This window comes from Brienomyrus brachyistius, chromosome 7, assembly GCF_023856365.1.
Source record: "Brienomyrus brachyistius isolate T26 chromosome 7, BBRACH_0.4, whole genome shotgun sequence".
In the NCBI taxonomy this organism is placed as follows: domain Eukaryota; kingdom Metazoa; phylum Chordata; class Actinopteri; order Osteoglossiformes; family Mormyridae; genus Brienomyrus; species Brienomyrus brachyistius.
The window spans coordinates 27073034-27092860 of record NC_064539.1 but is presented as its reverse complement, the minus strand read 5'-3'; the positions used below and the strand labels follow the sequence as shown (position 1 = coordinate 27092860).

At 38.4% G+C, this 19827-nt stretch overlaps 3 long non-coding RNA genes across 7 annotated transcripts in view; 2 read left to right on the top strand and 1 right to left on the bottom strand.

Moving 5' to 3' along the window:
- Positions 1 to 16546, bottom strand: part of LOC125745626 (uncharacterized) — a 24957-nt gene extending 8411 nt beyond the window's left edge. For 2 of the 4 annotated variants that reach the window (XR_007398719.1, XR_007398722.1), the window contains exons 1-2: positions 15062 to 16546; positions 13429 to 13546 (exon numbers count right to left, since the gene is read on the bottom strand). This is a non-coding gene — a long non-coding RNA (uncharacterized LOC125745626). The remainder of the gene's footprint in view (positions 1 to 13428; positions 13547 to 15061) is intronic. The other 2 variants (XR_007398720.1, XR_007398721.1) reach the window with 2 other exon arrangements.
- Positions 1 to 19827, top strand: part of LOC125745628 (uncharacterized) — a 71336-nt gene that overhangs the window by 21364 nt on the left and 30145 nt on the right. The gene's annotated exons all lie outside the window — the stretch shown is intronic.
- The window catches only part of LOC125745625 (uncharacterized), a 21689-nt gene continuing 11017 nt past the window's right edge, over positions 9156 to 19827 (top strand). Inside the window, exon 1 of one of the 2 annotated variants that reach the window (XR_007398716.1) lies at positions 9156 to 9738. This is a non-coding gene — a long non-coding RNA (uncharacterized LOC125745625). The remainder of the gene's footprint in view (positions 9739 to 19827) is intronic. The other variant, XR_007398717.1, reaches the window with a different exon arrangement.

Sequence of the window (19827 nt, the reverse complement as noted above, 5' to 3'; positions counted from 1 at the left end):
GCAGATTTTTATATAAAGGTGGAGATAAATCAGAGAAGAGGACAACGATAGGAGGGTAAATGCGATAGGAGGGAATTCTACATGCAAAGCTTCTAAAGGAGACGCATGGCAGGTAAGCCATTAGAACTGTTTAAGTCACACATTCCAAACCAAGTCGCTGACAGGCTGAAAATGTGATGATATATATGGGATAATAGCAAGACTGAAATATAGCAGAGGGAGGAATTCATTCATTCTTCATGAAGAAAGTCTGTTAGGAATTTTTACAAAAACTTCTATATTTTTACAATTCTACACTTTTATATCCACATATTTATATTTAGGATATTTAGGATATTATTTATATAGGAAAAAGACTGACAAGGCCCTTAAAAACATTGTCATTTAATCATAAATTTATTTGTTAAATATTGTAAATGTTAAATGAACAAAGTGAATCTCCATATAAATCTTTCATTTGCAATATTTTTTTAATACTTCAAGCTACACACTGTCTTTCTATTGTTCTTTGTGCAGGCATAAAAGCAGGTAAAACCAGGTGAAACCTCTACTTAGAATAAGAGGAGCAGTGTTTCATTCTGAGTATTAGTAATACTGGATATATGACATTAACTGAGATAATCTGTTCATTTGAAATGCAGGGCGGTATAAGCATCCTTAATGCTTATACCGACCATTATAATGCATTATGAAGTTACCTACTGCATCGTTAGGGTCAGCTCCTGTTGTCTCACTCTTTCGTGTCCCTTCCCCGTACGGAATTATCGATGAGAGCTTCATAAGGCATTCATAATGCATAATAAACATGGCTATAATGTGCTGCTCCTTTTGATAAATATTTACATGTTTTTAATGCTTTATGACTGCATTATTATTTGTTGTGAATGTTTATAAATTACTAAAAGGATGGCCTTAAGTAAAGCATAGAATTAATATACACTTCCTTTTAATTTGAGGCTGCAACCTTTGCACCGTTAGGACTATGATCGATTTGTTGAGCAAGAGCTAAACATGGCGATGCATTTCTTTAACAAGCCAGGCTAGTGTCCAGTCTTTTTTGTACTTGCTCTTCATATAAATGACTCGCCTCAAGCAAGTGGACCAGCTTACTCTTCAGCCCTGGCTGTGTATATCTGAAGCCTACAGCATGCATATCTATCAGATGGATCTATTACTTGTATACCAGTTTATTATGTTTATATGATTATGTTTATAATGTGTATTTGTTTACTTCTTGGGAAAAAAATGTACTTGCAACACACCTGTAAACTGGAAGGATATATTTCAGAAAGATTTCTTATTTCAGGAAGCATTTACCCCAACAACATCAATTATAATATGCATAAAAATCTAATAATGCTGTAGTATATGATTTAATGTCTTCTGTCATTTTATGTTGTATAAAGTGAAGGAAGTCTTGCTTAGAGGAAATTAAAAGCAGGGCCAAATAATGATTCTCCAAAGACCATAAAATAATGTCTTATGAAAGACAAAAGAAAACCAAAGGCCAGCTTTCATATCTGCAGCAACAGTCATTATTGCAAAGGGACTCTAAACATGTGCACAAGTGCTCCAAATGAATAACAAAAATCAACAACAAGCATCACAATAAACTGAATTTTCGCTGCAGAAGTCAGACAAGGTATGAAATATAAAAGTGTGAATAGTTTCATTTTTCAAAATTCTGACTTATTCTTACTTTACTATCTATTACAGATAAACCTTTCAAGCTGCTTAATTTATTATTAGATTAATTGATCACCGTGCATGTGTGAGTGAATGGTGTGTGAGTGTGCCCTGCGATGGGCTGGCCCACCATCCTGGGTTGTTCCCTGCCTCGTGCCCATTGCTTCTTGGATAGGCTCCGGACCCCCCGCGACCCAGTAGGATAAGCGGTTTGGAAAATGGATGGATAATTGATCACCGTTTCCTGATTAATATTCTGCAGCTCCAATGTTGATCCACTACCATCTAATGGTTTAATTGAGTATTGCAGCGTCCATGACGTAATCATAAAATACTCCCATCGGCCGTGTTTTCCAAAAAGACAGAGGCTTTGCGAACTGACAGTAGCAGAATGGAGACCGCATATCAATAAGCTCTTCACAAAAAATAATCGTCAAAATCAATCCATGTACTCCGTGAGTATGACTCTTTATACACAATTGGTTGTTTTTTTTTTTGCTTTCTGAACCTTAACTATTTACCTCTGCCTCTAGCCCACCCAGCAATCCCCTTTTAAAAGTATATAATTATAATAATGGATTGCAATACAGTACACATGCAATGCAGCATGAATCATAACGCGACTGTGACTTGGTTTTGTGTTGAATGGCTAATGTGGCAGGACTATTGCCAGCGGAATTTAAATACAAAATGTTTTCAAAGCTTGGCATTTGTAGACTGCGCACACATGGGAGTGTTTAAATCACTGACGGCTACACTCAGTAGAAAAGGTCACAGAGACTGTTTTTTTTGGACTTTAAACAGACGGCGCTCGTGTCTCCCCTCCCCAGTGCACCCCTCACCCCTCATTAACAGTCCAGGCCAGCAGCCAGGTCCTGAGAGCATGTAGTATAGCAGTAGGGCTCCACATGACTAGATGACAGCACTGATTAGAGGGCACTTCCTCCAGTGACCTTCAGAGGCAGATAGTCCCTAATTACACTCATATACTTGTGACACGTTTTATTGCAGGCTAAAAAAAAAATAAGTGAATATAAAAGAAACTAAGGTTATACCATTACAGGGCCATTGTGTGGACTGGAAATTTGCAAGCTTAAAACAGGAAAACATAAAATACTTAATATTTTTCTCTTTTTTTTTTTTGATTGTGTCACATTATGATAGTAGGAAGCCGATCAGCCAATCAGCTTATGGCTGCAGTTCAGTATGTGGCATTATAATGAGGGCACATGTCTTTAAGTGGGAAGAAGGAATGGAAGCATGCAGACTTAGACGGGACGATTTCGCACTTTAAAGTCATTACTCTTAGCTAAAACTCAGTGGACGTACGGGATGCAACTACAAAAAAAATTCTGATATATATATTTTAAAAATACTTGATTGCTAATTCTAATAGTCGCCACAAGAAAGCGAACTTGAGAAGGAAATCTGTTTAGGACAACCAGTCTGGTCCATGAAGAAATAGGATTTTATTTTTTCAGTACTAATACTCACAGAAGCAACTGGGAGATGCTAATCTGCATGGCATTACATTACAAAAATCATTTCATTTATTTGGTGCGGCAGCTTAAGATGAATACTTCTTGGCTTTAGTAATCCTGTAAAATCGTATCATAAAACCGTATCCCAGATTACTGTGGCTAAGGGCATACAGAGATATGAAAAAGCGAAGTACTCCTATTGCCAGTAAAGGCAACTCAGTCATCAATTCCTCCTTAAAGTTATAACCTTGGATGTAACTCTACTGTTATACATATAATACTATGAGGGAAATGCCCTTATTAATTTCTTTCTCTTCAAAAAAATCCACACTTAAGAGGTTAATTCCTTTTTTAACAATTAATCATTTCAACTTACCTCATAGTTAGTGGCATTTATTTGAGCCTTTTGTCCTTAATTTTAGTAGCCCTCTTGACTATTAAACAGATTCTGGCAATATTGGTAATTCTGCTAAGGGCCACCAGAGGCCGCCAGACACTTATAAATCACTGGGAAGTTTGTAAAGGTCATTACCGTATTATTAATGACCTTCTGGTGCGTACGATGAATTCTCTTGCTATTCCCCGAATTATATATCACAGTACAGTTCGGTTAATAAACAAATAAACGGTATGCTGTGTATCTTATGCTATTTAAAAAAAAAAAATCTGGATTTTTTTAAATTCATCTTACAGGCTCCAAACTCGCTGTTCATGACCAGAGAGAATTATTAGAAGATGAATGGATGGATAATCATGCAGTATAACTCTCCAAGCTGGCTCTGTATATTTTTATGCAGTTTGGAATTATTTCCACAAGTCCTCAGTAATAAATAAACGGGTCCCTCTTTGGGCACAATGAGAGAAGATGAAAAGGGGAAGGATACCTATTTAGTAAAAGGCAGCAATTCTTATATCTAATCCTCACAACTATCTGTGATATATAGTATATGTGTTTAGTACACGTATTTAAATAACCATATAACCATAACCATATCATTTGGCATAATTATTAGTTGCTTCAGTCTTTTTGATCAAAATGGATTATGTAGCTTTTTGGTGAAATAATTTCGCACCCAAAACATTGTATAAGTGATCATCGTGTAATCCAACGCAAACAAAACAAATTACCTTTCAAAATGGTTCAAGCATATAGTCAGGATCAGCCCTTGCCTTAGCCACCAAGTGGCGCTGGTCATCCCATTCTGCTCCTTGTGTTCCCCTAGTTAAAACTTATTTTGAGCAGCCTTGGGAACTACTGCCAGTTTTTCTTTTTTTTATGTAGATATAAATGGCATCATCAGCATAATAATGGAAACTGACAACATGATTCCAAAAAATGTTGCCAAGTGGTACCGTATATAAAGTGAACTGTAGCGGGCCCAGCACTGACCTCTGTGGGAAACCATATTTGACTTTAGCGCGTCAAGTAATTATTCTGATAATAGACCAGTGGATTTCTTGGACATGGCCTGTTTGCATTTAACAAGCTGTTTCTCATCAACAGAACACCCAACTCTCGCCAAAGTCTAGTTGGTATGACAGTCCAAGGCGACTCTCCAAATTTCATAAAAATCACCCTGTAGGGGGCACTATAACTCAGAAAACACTGGGTTGACCATGCCATAAAATAACTTGCACTGTGCATGCTGAAATTTAAGGTGGAGGAAATTAAGTACTTGTAGCAATAGCTGTATCTCGATTTTGCTTTTTTGTACTAAATGTATATTGCATTAAAATGACTGTATTGCCCAGAAAGGGAAAACATACAGCATGCTTTTGGTGCTGGTCCACTGTCACAGACACTTTCTAGTTATGACTCGAAAATTATTTGTCAAATCTTTTGTCCAAACTTTGCAGGCAGACTGTATGAGTGAAGTTCTGGAACTGTTGAAATTTCGAGACAAATCAGACTAAAAAATGAAGCATCGGTATTTAGTGACATCAAAGAGAAAAATGAGATGATTAGAGGCTTATGTTTGTGAACAGGATCAATCTGTTTGTTATTATTACTGTGTTTATTTGCTCTTTCATGGATCTGATTGCCACTTCACAAAAACATATAGATTAAAATCTACACTTGAAAATCTACACCTCAAAATCAGCTCAAAATTTCAAGAGCTAAAATGGAGCTTGCAACCACTATCGTGTGAACAGAGCCATCTGCCATCTAAATAAATGCCATGGATCTTTTTGCAAACTTCCCAGGAACATTTTACAGGTCAGCGATTTTCAAACTGTGACACATGAGAAGATTTTCTGAATATTGTATAATATATATTGTTTTTTTTCGTCGCTAACCTTCCCACTCAGCAAATTTTATGGGTTGCAGTCTGTTAGCTCATCAGGCAAAATGTAACTTGGTGAAATTTCTACTGGGGAAGTGTAACATTTTTCGGTGAGGCATGAAGAGTATGCTTGGCAGGTGAAAATTATATTTTCATTTGATGAAATTTATCATCAGCCTGATCACATTAAGACAAATCACACAAATCGCTTCAGAGGTTCCAGTTTGTGTGTCTGAAAAGGAGAGTGACTAACTACATTTAATCATCCAGAGTTCCTTGTTGTTTTCTGGGCAAAGAACTGGTATATAAGTAAAAGAGACAAGAGTTAAGAGATGTAGATCTTCATCCATATAATGAAGCAGTAATGAGATCCAACAAATTTTGACTAATCACATTTACAAGGTCAAATGTCATCTGCTTTCACCCTTACGTTTTCTGCCATCAAGTGGGATTGCTTCAATTTTGGGTGAATCTGTCTCTGCAAAGTTTGACAAAGATCTGTGAAGTACTTTTTGAGTTATCATCTTAAAGGGCTCAAGTGCCAAAACTGCCCCTTTTTGCTATTACTATGTGGAACGGATAAAATTTTGGTGTGATCCATCTCAAAATTTGATATTTTAATGTTTTGCAAAGTTTGAAAAAGATCCATCAAACAGTTTTTGAGTTTTCATCTTAACAAGCAAAACATCTGCGATGGTGACTGCTGTCATGTTTTCCTTATCACAGCAGATTTTAATGAGAGTATTCTCATTATTTTTGACAATAAACTTGGTCTGACCAAAATCGAAACACCAATTCACAATGGGGCTTTATACATACAGTGAACATTACAGCCAAAAAATCCTATGGCAGAGTATAGCAACATTCACCTTTAATATAAAGATTGATTGTAGGGCTGATATCACAAAACCACAAAGTTGCAGAGACAAGATAGTGATTTAATAAACCTTAACCTTTTCTTTTAACGTCCCATGGCCTTTTTAAAAGGGCATCAGACTCAGATTAAGAACAGCATATTGATTCATTGTCTTGTTCATCTCAGTGTTATGTAGAATGGAAAAAAAGAGGCTTAAAGAAAAGCAAACTGTAGAAAAAATGTATCCAGTTATCATTATTTCATTGTTGAGATACAGATTACATCCAAACAAAATTACTAATTGAAACAGCTGGATGTTCCACTGAAATAAAAAAAATCTGCTTCTTCTTAGTGTGTCAATGAAATGTCAATACAACTCTCAAGAACTCATTCATTTCAGTCAGTCCCATGTATTCTGTGTTCACAAACAGAGTCTGCTGCTCAAAAGAAAGCTTTGAGTTGCCCAAACCACAACTGGCTGTATAAAGGTAGACTCTGAAACTAGCAATGAAATTCAATGACAACTAAGTACTTTAAGGACGGATGAAGAGTAGAATAATAAGAAAACAGGATTTCCAGCTCTACCTTTTAAGTGTGCTTCATCGTGACAGAATCTTTAAGGTGGGCTCACATCTGAGACTGCCTTGGCTTTGATATTTTCATGTGAGAGATATAGAATCTTAAGATATTTGGGAGGAATAAGACAACAACCCTGGGAATCACGTCAATATGTCTGTCATATGATGGGGCAAGACGCCCAGCATTCCATCCATCCATCCATCCATCCATCCATCCATCCATCCATCCATCCATCTATCTATCTATCTATCTATCTATCTATCTATCTATCTATCTATCTATCTATCTTTCTGTCTGGCTGTCTGTCTATCATGTGCTCTTGAAGATATCTCAAAGTATTCACTCACAGGAAATATTGAGGTTTATTACACTTTTCTTGATCACTTTGGCACATTTCTCAAATGACAATTAACATTTGCAAAACGGCTAGTGTAATCACGCTAGTTGTGAGAACTAAGAATGGAATATAGACACCAGTGTTGTTTTTGAGTCCAGCTTAGTCAAGCCCAAGTCAAGACCATATCTTTAACAAATCAAGTCTGAGGGAAGACCGAGTCCGACAGGGTTGGTGACTCTGAGAGGTGATGGTGTCTGGAAAAACACAGGTTCAACTTTAGACCATGAATCTGAATTCAAGACTAAACAAATACCTCATGTTTTTCAATGTAAATAATTTATTTTAAATTACCACCAACTAAGAAATAATTATTTTCAACTAACAGGGTAAATGATTTGTCAGACATAAAGGTAACAGAAATATCTCCATTTCGTCATGTAGTGATTATTAATTTCATTGTGACACGACTTTTTTGCTAAGCACATTTAATATCGGAACCAAAGGATATGCATAAAACAATACAAAATTCCTTTCAAAGTCTTTTTTTTTGATTTAACAAACTTTTAATTAAGTAATCTGTAATTTTCTAATGTAGATAATGTGAATAGACAATGTTCATGGCAGATCTGCATTATGGGGGGGGGGGGGGGGTTACAGTTTACCATTAGTCAAGATAGGACCAGGAGCCCCACAATGACAGAATTTCCAGAAGTTATATTTCTGGATATCAGATAATATGATCATTTAAATTATAGCAACATGTCTGTCATTTGCATTTTTAGCCACAGTTTTCAGGATAAACAAATCTGGTCCCTATCCCGGCTATAATGGACTATTCTACTTTGAGACTTCATGCTACCCAGCTTTCTTTTAACTTTTCTACACTGGAGTCTGCCAGTTGTTTCATTTCCAAGCACAGCACCACAAACTAGCCTAACAGAAAAAGAAAACAATGCTAAGATACAAGACTAACATGGCATCTCCTTTGTCTTCGATACTATCCAGCGAGAGTGACAGGCAAACTGTGAGCAAGCATGAAAAATTAAAGACTAACTTTAGCAAAAGCAGGAATAGTTAAACTTCCTAAATCTGCCGGCACGATAACCCCATGATCAGAAAAGTACAAATTAAAATCCCAAAGGAATGGGTATTGTTCAGATCTATACAAATCACTCTGCTTACCAGCCATTTTATGCAAGACACAAAACGAGGCATGCAGTGATTATACAAGAACTGCAGTGAACTTCGTAAATATCCTTTGCACATTGTAGGTCGAGACTGTGTGAATTTTGAAACCGTTACATTCAAAAACGTTTTTGAAAGTTTTGCCTTTCACAAGACTGAGAGGGCAGCCATGCCTTCCCCTGGAGGCTAGCATTCATCAGTGTTCTTGCAGTTGTTATTTAACAGTAGTAACACCTTCACATTTGGGAGGGACCTCAGTGCCACAGCCTTGCTGCCTTTCTTGCGGTTTATGTTATTGTAATTCTCTTTTATTGCCAGCTGACCAATGGCACATAGGGTACAGTTCCTGATTGTCAGCTTTGAAATGGATATAGTACTCTTTGCATCCCTTCAGTGACATAGCACTCTAACCATCAAAGTATAAAACACACTTGCAGCAACTGCAGTCATAAAACAACCACATCATATGCTGTTTGAGATCAATATCAAGACTCTTCCCCTTTCAGGCAGAATGATTTGGACAGACTTTGCCATTTTCAGAATGACATGCCATCACTATGACCAAATCACTGTTATCAGTGATACCTATTATCCCCCCCCACCCATGTGGCTATTTCAGATGTTCCAGGTCATTTTATAAGATGTATATGCTGAGAGCTACACCTGGGTCACGTACAGGAACAGAACCCTGCGGTCACAGTATCTTAACCGCTGCTCTACAGGAATCCCCAAGGCAAGATGTGTAAACCACAATTTTGAAAAAGGCTAGGTTATTATACTCCGTGGTGGCTCATGGCAGGATTTTCTTGCCGAATGGAGGCATTTCTTACTGTAATAATCCCAAAGTTAGCAATAGGGGCAACGTGAAGGGTTCCACTGTGCCTAAAACCGGCAGCCATACAGCATCATTACAAAGCAATAGAGGCAGGTTGGATGGTACGTTCCAAACGTAGTGTGGCTTTAAATAGCCTCTGTTTACTCACTGCCTGTGACTCGCAATCAGCAGATCTGAGAGTGACAGCAGAAGAGAAGCCGCAGCACTCTGCTCCAACACGCGTCCCTCTTTTTTCTTTCTTTATCTTTTAAGACAAATGACAGTAGCGTGTCACTCTCTTCCTCTCTCGCTTGAAAGCAGCGGCTGGAAATCGGAATGCCAGCTTCACCACGCTTGATGACATGCTACGAACGCGCAGAACACAAGTCCCGTAATGATGATATTGTCTTCATAAATATGTGAATATGATTCGGACTAAATAGACTGAGTGGAGAGTAAAGAATGTAAATTCCTCTGCCGTCTCATATCTTCTTACCAAGTATAAAAATAAGCTGGTAAGTATGTACGCATGCATAGCTTGTTTTTAAAGCTTTTGATAATGTTTTTAAACACAGGGGAATTAGATTGGGGACTGGCCATGGGTATTTCGTCTTGCGCAGACAATCAGACGTTACACAACACTGATGGGGTAGGATAGCCCTCTGTATTTGCGGATTAAAGGATTTTGATCCATTTTATAAATAATACATTAACTTTGCTAAGCACTGTGAAAAAAACATTGACAAACAGCACGATTGCCTTAGCAAAATATGTGAGGGATACCGAACAGGAGTTCCCGATTCTTATAATTGTGGGTTGTTTGCCAACAATGTGTAGGAGAAGGTGTTTTAAGTATACTTTTTAAAAACCAATGTCAGTAGAAATCGCATAATTGTATACGTATTTAAAAGGGTGTTTTTAATTAATTTCGATGAAAACATATGCATATATGGAGTTTCCGAATGTGTGCTTCGGCATATGTAGAAATATAAGCATAGAATTTGCTCGACTGCACTACTGCTTGCGCTGTAGTTTATATCTAAAACGTCTGCTGTTCACTGACTAAACATTCTTTTTTTCATATTTCTTTCACCCTTTTCAGTGAAGATATAAAGGATGTATTTACTAATCCGTCGGCATGTAAAACTTACTTAACACTGGCAATTTTGTTTTCGGTGGTATATTCGGGTTTTCAGTATCGTTTTCAGACTGGTATTGAGAACGTAACGCTGTCATTTGAGGTTGCAATGAAAAGCTGTTAATTTAACAAATAAACAATTGGAAAGGTATGTTATTTCAGGCTTATGTTCTGTGATGCCGCCATAGTTTGTTCCAGTATCACGGGCCAGTATATTTACAGTTAAAACGGAAACGCTCGGTGGCAAGTATCTAAAATAGTCTGGCCGTCTTTTACTACTGTGCGTCTCCCCCCTGTGACCCGGTTCAGCATTTTTTTCCCTGTCTCAGCACAAACAGCAAATGACAAAATACATTTCTTAGCTGCACTGACTCCTACTTGCAAATGATATAGGCCCTTCGAATATTCTATTCTAGGAAACAAAAAAACGTTCAGAAATAAACATGAATCAATTTTCTTTTATGTATATGCCTTAAATTTCAGCTGGCATGTAATTAATTTTACACTCCTTTAATGGTTAAGGACCAAGACCTTTTGAGACGTTACCTATATTTACAGTTGAAATCAAACTACTTCAGTTTTTGTAACAAAAGCTGCATCTTGGTTTTTGTACTGAATCGATATTGCAGTAATATTTTATTTGCTGGAGAGTCAATACATATGGTTTTGTGTTGTGGGGCGGTGCGGCGGCGGGGCGGTAAAGGGGGGTGGGTCACACAGCAGCTCGCAGCCAACAGAGGACTTTATTGACTAAAAACAAAGAAGAAGGAACCACAAAATAAAGGGACTACGAAGGGTCAAAAGCAAGAACAGGAAATGTAAGTACTAACAAAAAAGTAATAAACTAGGAAACAGAAAATCTGGGAGCCGCCCTAGGAGACCATCAGAGCTACCGACCCATAGAAACAACAACAGAGACAGACCGAGGAAATGAACAACTTAAATACACATGAAACACGGACTAACAAGGGGCAGGTGTAGACCATAACAAAGTCAACCAATCAATAAATGAACAGGACAACAAGCAACAGGAAGTAGGGGACATGGACTAACACTAGGAAAGACTAGGAACAGAAATACAAGCAGAACAGAATTAAACCAGGTGCAAGCAGGATAAACCTTAAACAGGGAGATATATCCTGACCATTATAATGCTTTAGGAAGGTACCTATAGTGCATTATAGATGACCACTGTAGTTTGCCATTCCTTCATAGATCAGACAGCGGCGTACACATACTCAAAAAACCAGGTAGAAATCAGGTAGGTGGCACAGATGGGATGGTGACATGGTGGAAGAAATTTCACACGACAGCGCCAGTTGCCGAGTCTGACAGGCAGTTGAGGAGTGAGAGAGATGCGTACAGTACGCGCAGGTGAGATTCTCCATTCGGTTGCAGTTTTTTAAAATTCTGGTAGCAAACAAATGTACAGTGCAGTTTCATACTGGGATAGACCGTAAAACCAGTATACCAAGGCGTCCCTACATTAGATATTTTTAAAAACTGCCATACAGAGACATGTTTTTTTAGAATTTCGCTCATGTTAATTAGCGTGCGGTATCGCTGCAGCAAAAGGAATGTCTGTTAATTGCCTAATACTCATATCATATGAAAATCCCACGATTTACCGATTAGTGGCGTTCAAGTGTCAGACTGATTTTTGCTGTCTTGTTGGACTGTTATACAAATCTTATCTCTGACATATTAAACTCAGATTTTAACAGTACTAGATTATATCTCTATACCTATATCTCCAGTGTTACTTGAACTTGAAATCTAATCTGACTGTACCGATATCCAGTTTTTGTTATAATTCCAGTGTGAACTTGTTGACTATCGGTATTTTATTCTTGAACTGGAATTGACCATTTTTATTTATTTAGAAAGATTTTTTTTTTGTTTACATATCTTCCATCCATCAATTTTCCAACCCGCTTTTCCTACTGGGTCGGGGGGGGGGGGGGGGGGTCCGGAGCCTATCCCGGAAGCAATGGGCACGAGGCAGGGAACAATGTGGGACGTCACAATTAAGACAACAAAGCAGATTTTATATACACCCCACTGTGACTGTGGGGCAGTTTTCATGCCAGATAGCTGAATAGCTGAAAACAATCCAGGCAGCGTAGCAATCCAGGCAGTGGGGTCTGTATGTGTTTGTTACAGCTCCTACACTTCTGTCATGGAAAATGTTGGTCATAGTGCAAATGAGAAATAAATAGAACGTGAAAATGAAGAATATGCGTAATTTAAATGATATTTTTAAGACATGGGCATTAAGACATCACAAAGAAATAAAATTAACCACCTAATATGTGGGGAAAGACTGTGCAATTCGGCACGTAAGTGGAATGCTATAAACGAATAGATATAGTTTCAGGGTCATGTCTCATGATTAGGATTCAGCGCATTCAGGTAAAAACACATTTATTGACTTCCACATTTCCAGCTGATCGATCCAGTAGTTCTACAAATTGTAGAGGTTGAGAGATGTGGGAGGAGTAGGGGTTAGATTGGGGGGGGGGGGGGGGGGGCTGACAGGGAAATGCATTGTTGTTGTTCTGGGAGCATCATATTGTTTTTCTCTCTAATTATGCGTAGAAATAGACTTTTAGACCAATATCATAATGACAGTCCATTCGCTTTTACACTGGATGTTGATTCCCCGTCGTAGGGAGGCTAAAATGACTTACAGCCACAGATGGTCTGAAGCAGATAAATGAGAGGCCAACTGTGGAGTCCTACCTACAGACATCTGTTTGTGTTGCTGCCCTGATGAGAATATACCATCTTTACCGCGGCATAAAACACACAATATAATGCCAGTCTCTTTGCCATAGTTTGCCTGAGAAAAAGACTTAAATCCATTCAATTACATTTTATGAGCGGGTGCTGTAATGGGAAAGTTCCAGTGCAAAGTGACTGAGGATCTCAAGTTGCTTCACTGAATAAAAATAGGGGAAATTTTTATGAGCATATAAGTGAAAATCTGTTTTCCAAAATAACAGGTGTTATACGAACACTGGCACAATAACAGATTGCTTGTTTAAGCTGTTGACTCAGGAATTACCGTCTGTATCCATGGCCTCAACATGGGTGGTGAGGTGGCTCTATGACCAGCAGGGTTGCCATCTTCTTCCAGGTATGGGAGTTTAAATTCTCTGTATTGGGGTTTCCTGCAAATTCTCCTACAATAGAAATATTTGTCACTAGGCCAGTCGGTATCTCTTGAATATTGTGTGTGCCCTGCAGTTGGCTTGTGTACTGCCTAGGTGTTACCCAGCCTTGTGACCTAGGCTGCCTGGGATTGACTCCGGTCTATCAAGACTGGGCTTACTGGTTAAAAGCATTTTTTAGCTGTCATAAACAAGGTTTACGACAACACTTCAAGCAGGGCCACTGGTCCAGACACAAACAATCCTTGGTATTCCTACTCGAGTTTTCCAGAAGGCATTTGAGTCACTGAGGCCAAAAATCCAGTAATGTTCTTATGAAATTAAAAGCAAACTTTTTTTTCCATAATGCTAAGTGGCAGTCTGATGCATGGCTTATCCTGTACGCCATCGTAAGAACAGCAGGCCTTGCTGGTGGCAACACTATGTCATAATAATGATTCTCTGCTCGTGAAAATTTAAAGGAAAATGGGTAGCACAAGGTACAGAGAAGGTTGAAGGCTGGAAGGGTTCTGGAATTTGGGACAAATGACCTACAGTTGGGGTTCCCAACCTTTTTGTATCCACAGACCGGTCAATGCTGTACAAAACTTTTATTGAAATGGTAAAATGGCAGGTGAGTCTTGGTGGATTGATCACAGATCTCATAACATACAAACAGAATCGAGAGTAAATGGAATTCTGCAGTTTATTTTTGTAAATTAATCAACCCCTCTGCAAAACCCCCAGCATTCAACATCAGGTGGAGTAATGGAGGAGGGGTTGGGATACCTAGAGCACAGAGCAAAGCCACACTGTAATAGCTGAATCGAAGCCTAATCCTGGCCAGTTAAGAATACACAAGCCCTGAAAATTACTGTTCAGCAGCTGTCAGTAACTTTACAGAGCTTTTCTAATTTTGTGGCAGTGTTGGTGCTGTAATTTGTAAAAATAATTATAGTCTGGGAATAGTAGACTCAAAGTTTCTTCCAAAAGTGCTTCCTGTATGTATTAATTTCTTTGTTATTCTATTGCATTTGTTAGCTTTGAGATTATATTTGCGCAGCAATATTTCTCAAAGGAGAAGAAAACACAGTTTCATCCTAATTCCTAATGCAACAGAATTTGAAAGTGTCCATATCTACTGTGCATTAGTACTATTTTGTTATTTGTTATTGAAGCTATAATATTACAGTGGATAGGGTCATCCTGAGTTGTAATTCACACATGGATAAAAACAATAACATAATGCATAACAACGAACAGGATACACAATACATTTATGGGAATCTTGTTATGCCATCAGTATGATAAACTTCAAATGTCAACGATTCATACTACTGTATAACACAAATCACTGAAAAAAGTCACATACTGTATTATATAAAATACTGGACTGTATGATAAAGATGCCAATTCTTTGGCAGTGAGCATGTTCAGGGTAACATGAGGTTATACAGTGTACAGATCACTGCATCAAGAGACAGTTGGGGCTGTTTTTTCTGCATGAAATTTCATGAGAATTGTTTGCATGTGCAGTTAAAATTCTACCTTCCTCTTGCAATAATTCTTCTGCCTTCCTCTTCTAATAATTGTTTTGGCTTCCCTCCTGCGTATACTCTTGTCCCACATTTTCTCACATGAAAGAAAAGTAAAAGGAAGTGGGATATGTAAATTAGAACTGTGGCTGTTCCAAAATGTGTCCCTTGTAATTTCAGGTTACACAGGGGACAGCTAAATTCTTCTCTTATGTAATAGCCCTGATATTAAAACCTTCAAAAGATTTGCAGTTGTACTGCTTGTTTTTCTTACAGTCACTGTTTACATAACCTAATCTAGACTTTTAAAATTGATTTTATTGTGTTTATGTTGTCCTATGCATAAAAATATATATGTATATAAGTATATATGGTTTTGGGCCCGGTCTGCTGCCAATACTCCCTCCACAGACGCTTTGTTGTTAACACAACAACTCAAAAACCGATTAATGGATTTCTTTTTTAAAACATTACCAGAGCATTGTAGGTGTGAAAAACTGGAAGGGATCCAATTTTTGAGACAGATCTGCTCAAAGCTGAAGCATCACAGCGTATTGATGTCTAGGGCAGCTCAGACACATGACCTTGTCAATGTAGTAACTCAAAAATTATTTGTCTGATCTTTTCGAAACTTTACACACACGTGGTACGAGTGAAGACCTGAACCAGCTCAAATTGAGATAAACTGCAAAATTGAAGCAAAAGCACTAGGATTACAGTAACAGAATTACAAGGGTTAATTAACAGGAAACTTAACCCTGTGAACAGGATTCCTCTGTTGTTACTATATTTACTTATAGTTAATGTTTGATGGATCTTATTGCCACTTTCCCAGTATATTTTCATCCAATATATTGATGAAAATCTACTACCACTCTTTCTTTAAAAATGCTTGGAGTTTTTATGTACTGCCTGGAGTGTTGCGGTACAGCAACATCATACTCTCATTACAGAAAACTTGGTAATGACGCTCCATTGACTGAATATCTTAGCGAAAGCATTGCTCATCACTCACCGTACCAAGATTTTCTGGGAAGAACTCTTGATTGGAGTGCAGAGTTGTATTTTCAATGACATGCGACAGGCCGGTTTCTGGTATGAATTAAGCAGGTTCTGAACGCCTTCCTTCTATGCAGGAGATGGCTACCCAGAAAGTTTTTGCAGAGCCACGTGAATGTCTCCCAAGCGTCCAGTTCGGCTGCCGAGAGAGATTGCTTAAAACATTCATTATTCCAAACGGATCTATAAATATCCCTTCCTTCAGTTTTGCAATGCTGATGTTTGGAAATTTCTCAACAAGGTGCTGAAAACCCCATGGGCTTACTTTACCCGTGGTCTCTGCAGAGTTCTTCATCGAGCCTAGCTTGATATGGAGAAGTGGCAAAAATATTTTATGCAGACCAACCAGAGGCAGACATTGGACATTGCTTGTTCCTGGCTCACACCATCGGGATTGCAAATGGCATCACTACCTTTCACCGATTTAGCCAGTCACACAGTCTGTTGGAACAACTGGCACAGATGATATGTGGAGCCCAATATTTATCCTGGTCACCCAGTGGACAGCCAAAGTACAATCTGTGTATCTTCTTAAAATCTACAGTAATTTCGTTTGGAATGAACCACACACACAACATAAACTGTCTGGATGCTTAATACAATTTCTAGGCATGAGAACAACCGAAATCAATCACAATTAATGCCATCTGTAATGTAAAATACATAGACAACTGTCATTAAATCTTCTAATACACTTAAGATAATTATACCAAATATCATGCAATATATAATTAGCTTCACCACAAAAACTAGACAAAAGCCAAAGACAGATTTGAAATCAGCCTGAAAAACCCCACAAAACACACATAACATTATCTCTGATGAAAATGACCCGTTGACTTGTGTAATAATAATAATGATCTGTTATGCTGCATTATTTTCATTTGGTGAAATTTATCTTGTGGAAATGTAATTGTGTCCAAGTCAACGGTTTCACATGAAAGAACAGGCACAGGTTGGAAGAGGTGAAGATCAGAGTGAGAAATGTCCCACATTATCTTGTCGGCATGCTTTGGACCCTGCTGTTGTAGTTCTCCTGTAGGGAAGGCAGAGTCCAACATATTTTTTACTGCAGGCCTAATCACCCTTTGCAGTCTCGTTCTTTCCATTGAGGTGAAACAGCTGAACCAGACGATTATGAAAGAGGTTAGGATGGATTGAATGATTACAGTATCAAACTGAACCGGTAAAATGAGAGGTATGCTGAATTTCTTCATTTGTCTTAGAAAGTAAAGTCTCTTTTGTGTTGCTTTCATTATAGAGTCCATACAGTATCACACTCCCACTGCAGGTTTCTGGATGTGATGGTACCCAGAAACTTCAGTGACTGCAGAGGAGAGTGTAGCACCATTGATGCTGAGGGGGAATGGCTTGCCTTCTGAAATCTGTGACCACCTATTCAGTCTTCTGGGTGTTGTCAGGGTGTCTGCTGTATGTTTTCCTAGTCATGCCTGCTGTCTTCTGCTTGTAAGGAAGTGTGTGATCCAATGACAGGTGAAATATGGCACAGGTAGCTGGGAGAGTTTAACCTGCAGCAGCTCAGGATTGATGGTATTTAAAGCTCAAGTCCACAAATAGTATTCTCACATAGGTCCTTGAGGTGTTAGGAGGCTCTAGTACAGATTGCAGGACCAAGTGAACAATATCATCCAGAGTTGGTCCTGTAATGGGTCAAGCAGTGGGTTTGTTATGACTTTCACATGGATCAAACAAGACACCCAAAAACTACCAAAGTCAAGGCAATAGTTCTATAGCCATTTGGGCCACTGATAATAGTCTTTGTGGGGGTGGGGGTGATACCGGAGGACTTGAAACATCTGGGAATAAAGCATGAATTTAATTTATTTAATTTGATTTATGAAAAATGTCAGTGAAAACAGGAGCTAGTTAGTCACAGCAGAGCCCCAGGGTAGATGATGATGCCGGGTCTGGACCGACCGCCTTTCTCACCTTTTTTTTTTACAAGCCTACATACATCCTGTTTATGGATAGTGAAGGGGGTTGGGGGCAGGCAAATGAACTGTCATGAATTTAAGGGGGGGAATGGTTGGGAAATTTCACAGTTTTAACTATCGAGTGATGGGAATGGTGCAACAAAAGTATACAGGCAAGAAGATGTATAATATGGCAGATGCAAGTGTGGTCACTGTGACTCTGAGTAATGTCCCACTAAAGGAGAAAAATGCATCAAGTGCAAGAAAATAGGTCATATTGCTGCAGCATGTTAAACAAAGAGCATGCAAGAAGTCACTGAATGCGCCGTCAAAAGTGATCAAGATTCACAGTTCTTGGGGTCACCTACAGAGTAAAAGGCAAATGTAGATGATGTTTTCTACAGAAGATGAGCCATAATTGCACACTACTTTGAACAATGCGATGTTCAATATCGACTCAAAGTTTCCATGCTATCCAGAGTTGAAGTGGAGCTGAAATGGATGAAATAATTGAGCATGATAGAGCTGGTCACATAGCCAGTGGAGAGTTGTGCACATATGTTGCCTGTGATTAATAAAAATAAGAAAATAATGATCTATGTTGATAAAATAAAATAAACTTAATGAGTTAATAGATGATCTGCTACTGGAGCTTTCAGGAAGCCCCATCTTTCCCACCAAAGACACTGCAAATAGATTTAGCTGATGACATTCATTACTCCATTAGGCAGATATTGCTACAAATGACTGCCTTTAGGCACAACCCCAGCGCTTGAGATCTTTTGGAGAAAGATGTTACTGCTCCTTCGAGGCCACGAAGGTGTTCAAGTCTACAGCATCGTGGTCTTTGGAAAGACAAAGAAGCAACACAACCTGAGGCTCCAGAAGGAGCCCAGAGAGAGTGACAGCCATTCACCCTCCGGAGTGGACGGCATCGTCGGCAATGCCGCGTATTTTTCTCGTGTATTTCAATTCATAACTTAGCCTTAAGATGCCTTGTGAATACAGGCCCAGATTGCTATTCGGCATTGTCTGCGCGATGACAAAAGATTCATCTGGGTCACCTGAAGCTCAGCAAATGTAGACAGTGCTATGGGGGGCCAGGCATCAGCAATGACATCAGGAGACTGGTGTTGTCATGTCAACGCTGCATCATTAACCAAACAAGAAGAGAGAGCCTGTAACCACTATGCCTCTGCTAGAGTTTCCTTGGCAGAATATTGCAACAGATCTTTGTGAGTATAAATTAAAGAATTACTTTGTTTTTGACTAATTTTCAAGGTGACTAGGAATCCTGCACTTGCAACAAACACAAAAGTGTTATTGGAAAACTAAGTAGTATTTTCTGTTTTTGTTCAGATAATGCAGCACAATTCTTTAAAGAGCACTTCAAGACATTTGCTGCAGAATATGACGTCAGACATGTTACACCAAGCCCTCATTTTCCTCAATCCAACAGCATGGCAAACATGATTTTTTTTTTGTAGAAGTCATTAAATCTACCGGTCCAAGTCATGGTGGTCTCATGCTTTTTATTAGTTACTGCTGTTGATGTGCTACTGATTTAATGCCAGTCACAAGGTTGAAGTTTAGTTCTTATCCTCTTACCCTCAAGTAACATATCAAAGAAGTGCACGTTCATTGGTTTGTTTGGCTATTACGATTGTTAGAACAATTTACATTACTGCTGTTCGTTTGATTAATTGACTACGGAGAAATAAAACAAATTAAATCAATCAGTCAGTCAATTAATTAATTAGTTAATTAATTAAATAAGAAATCCAAA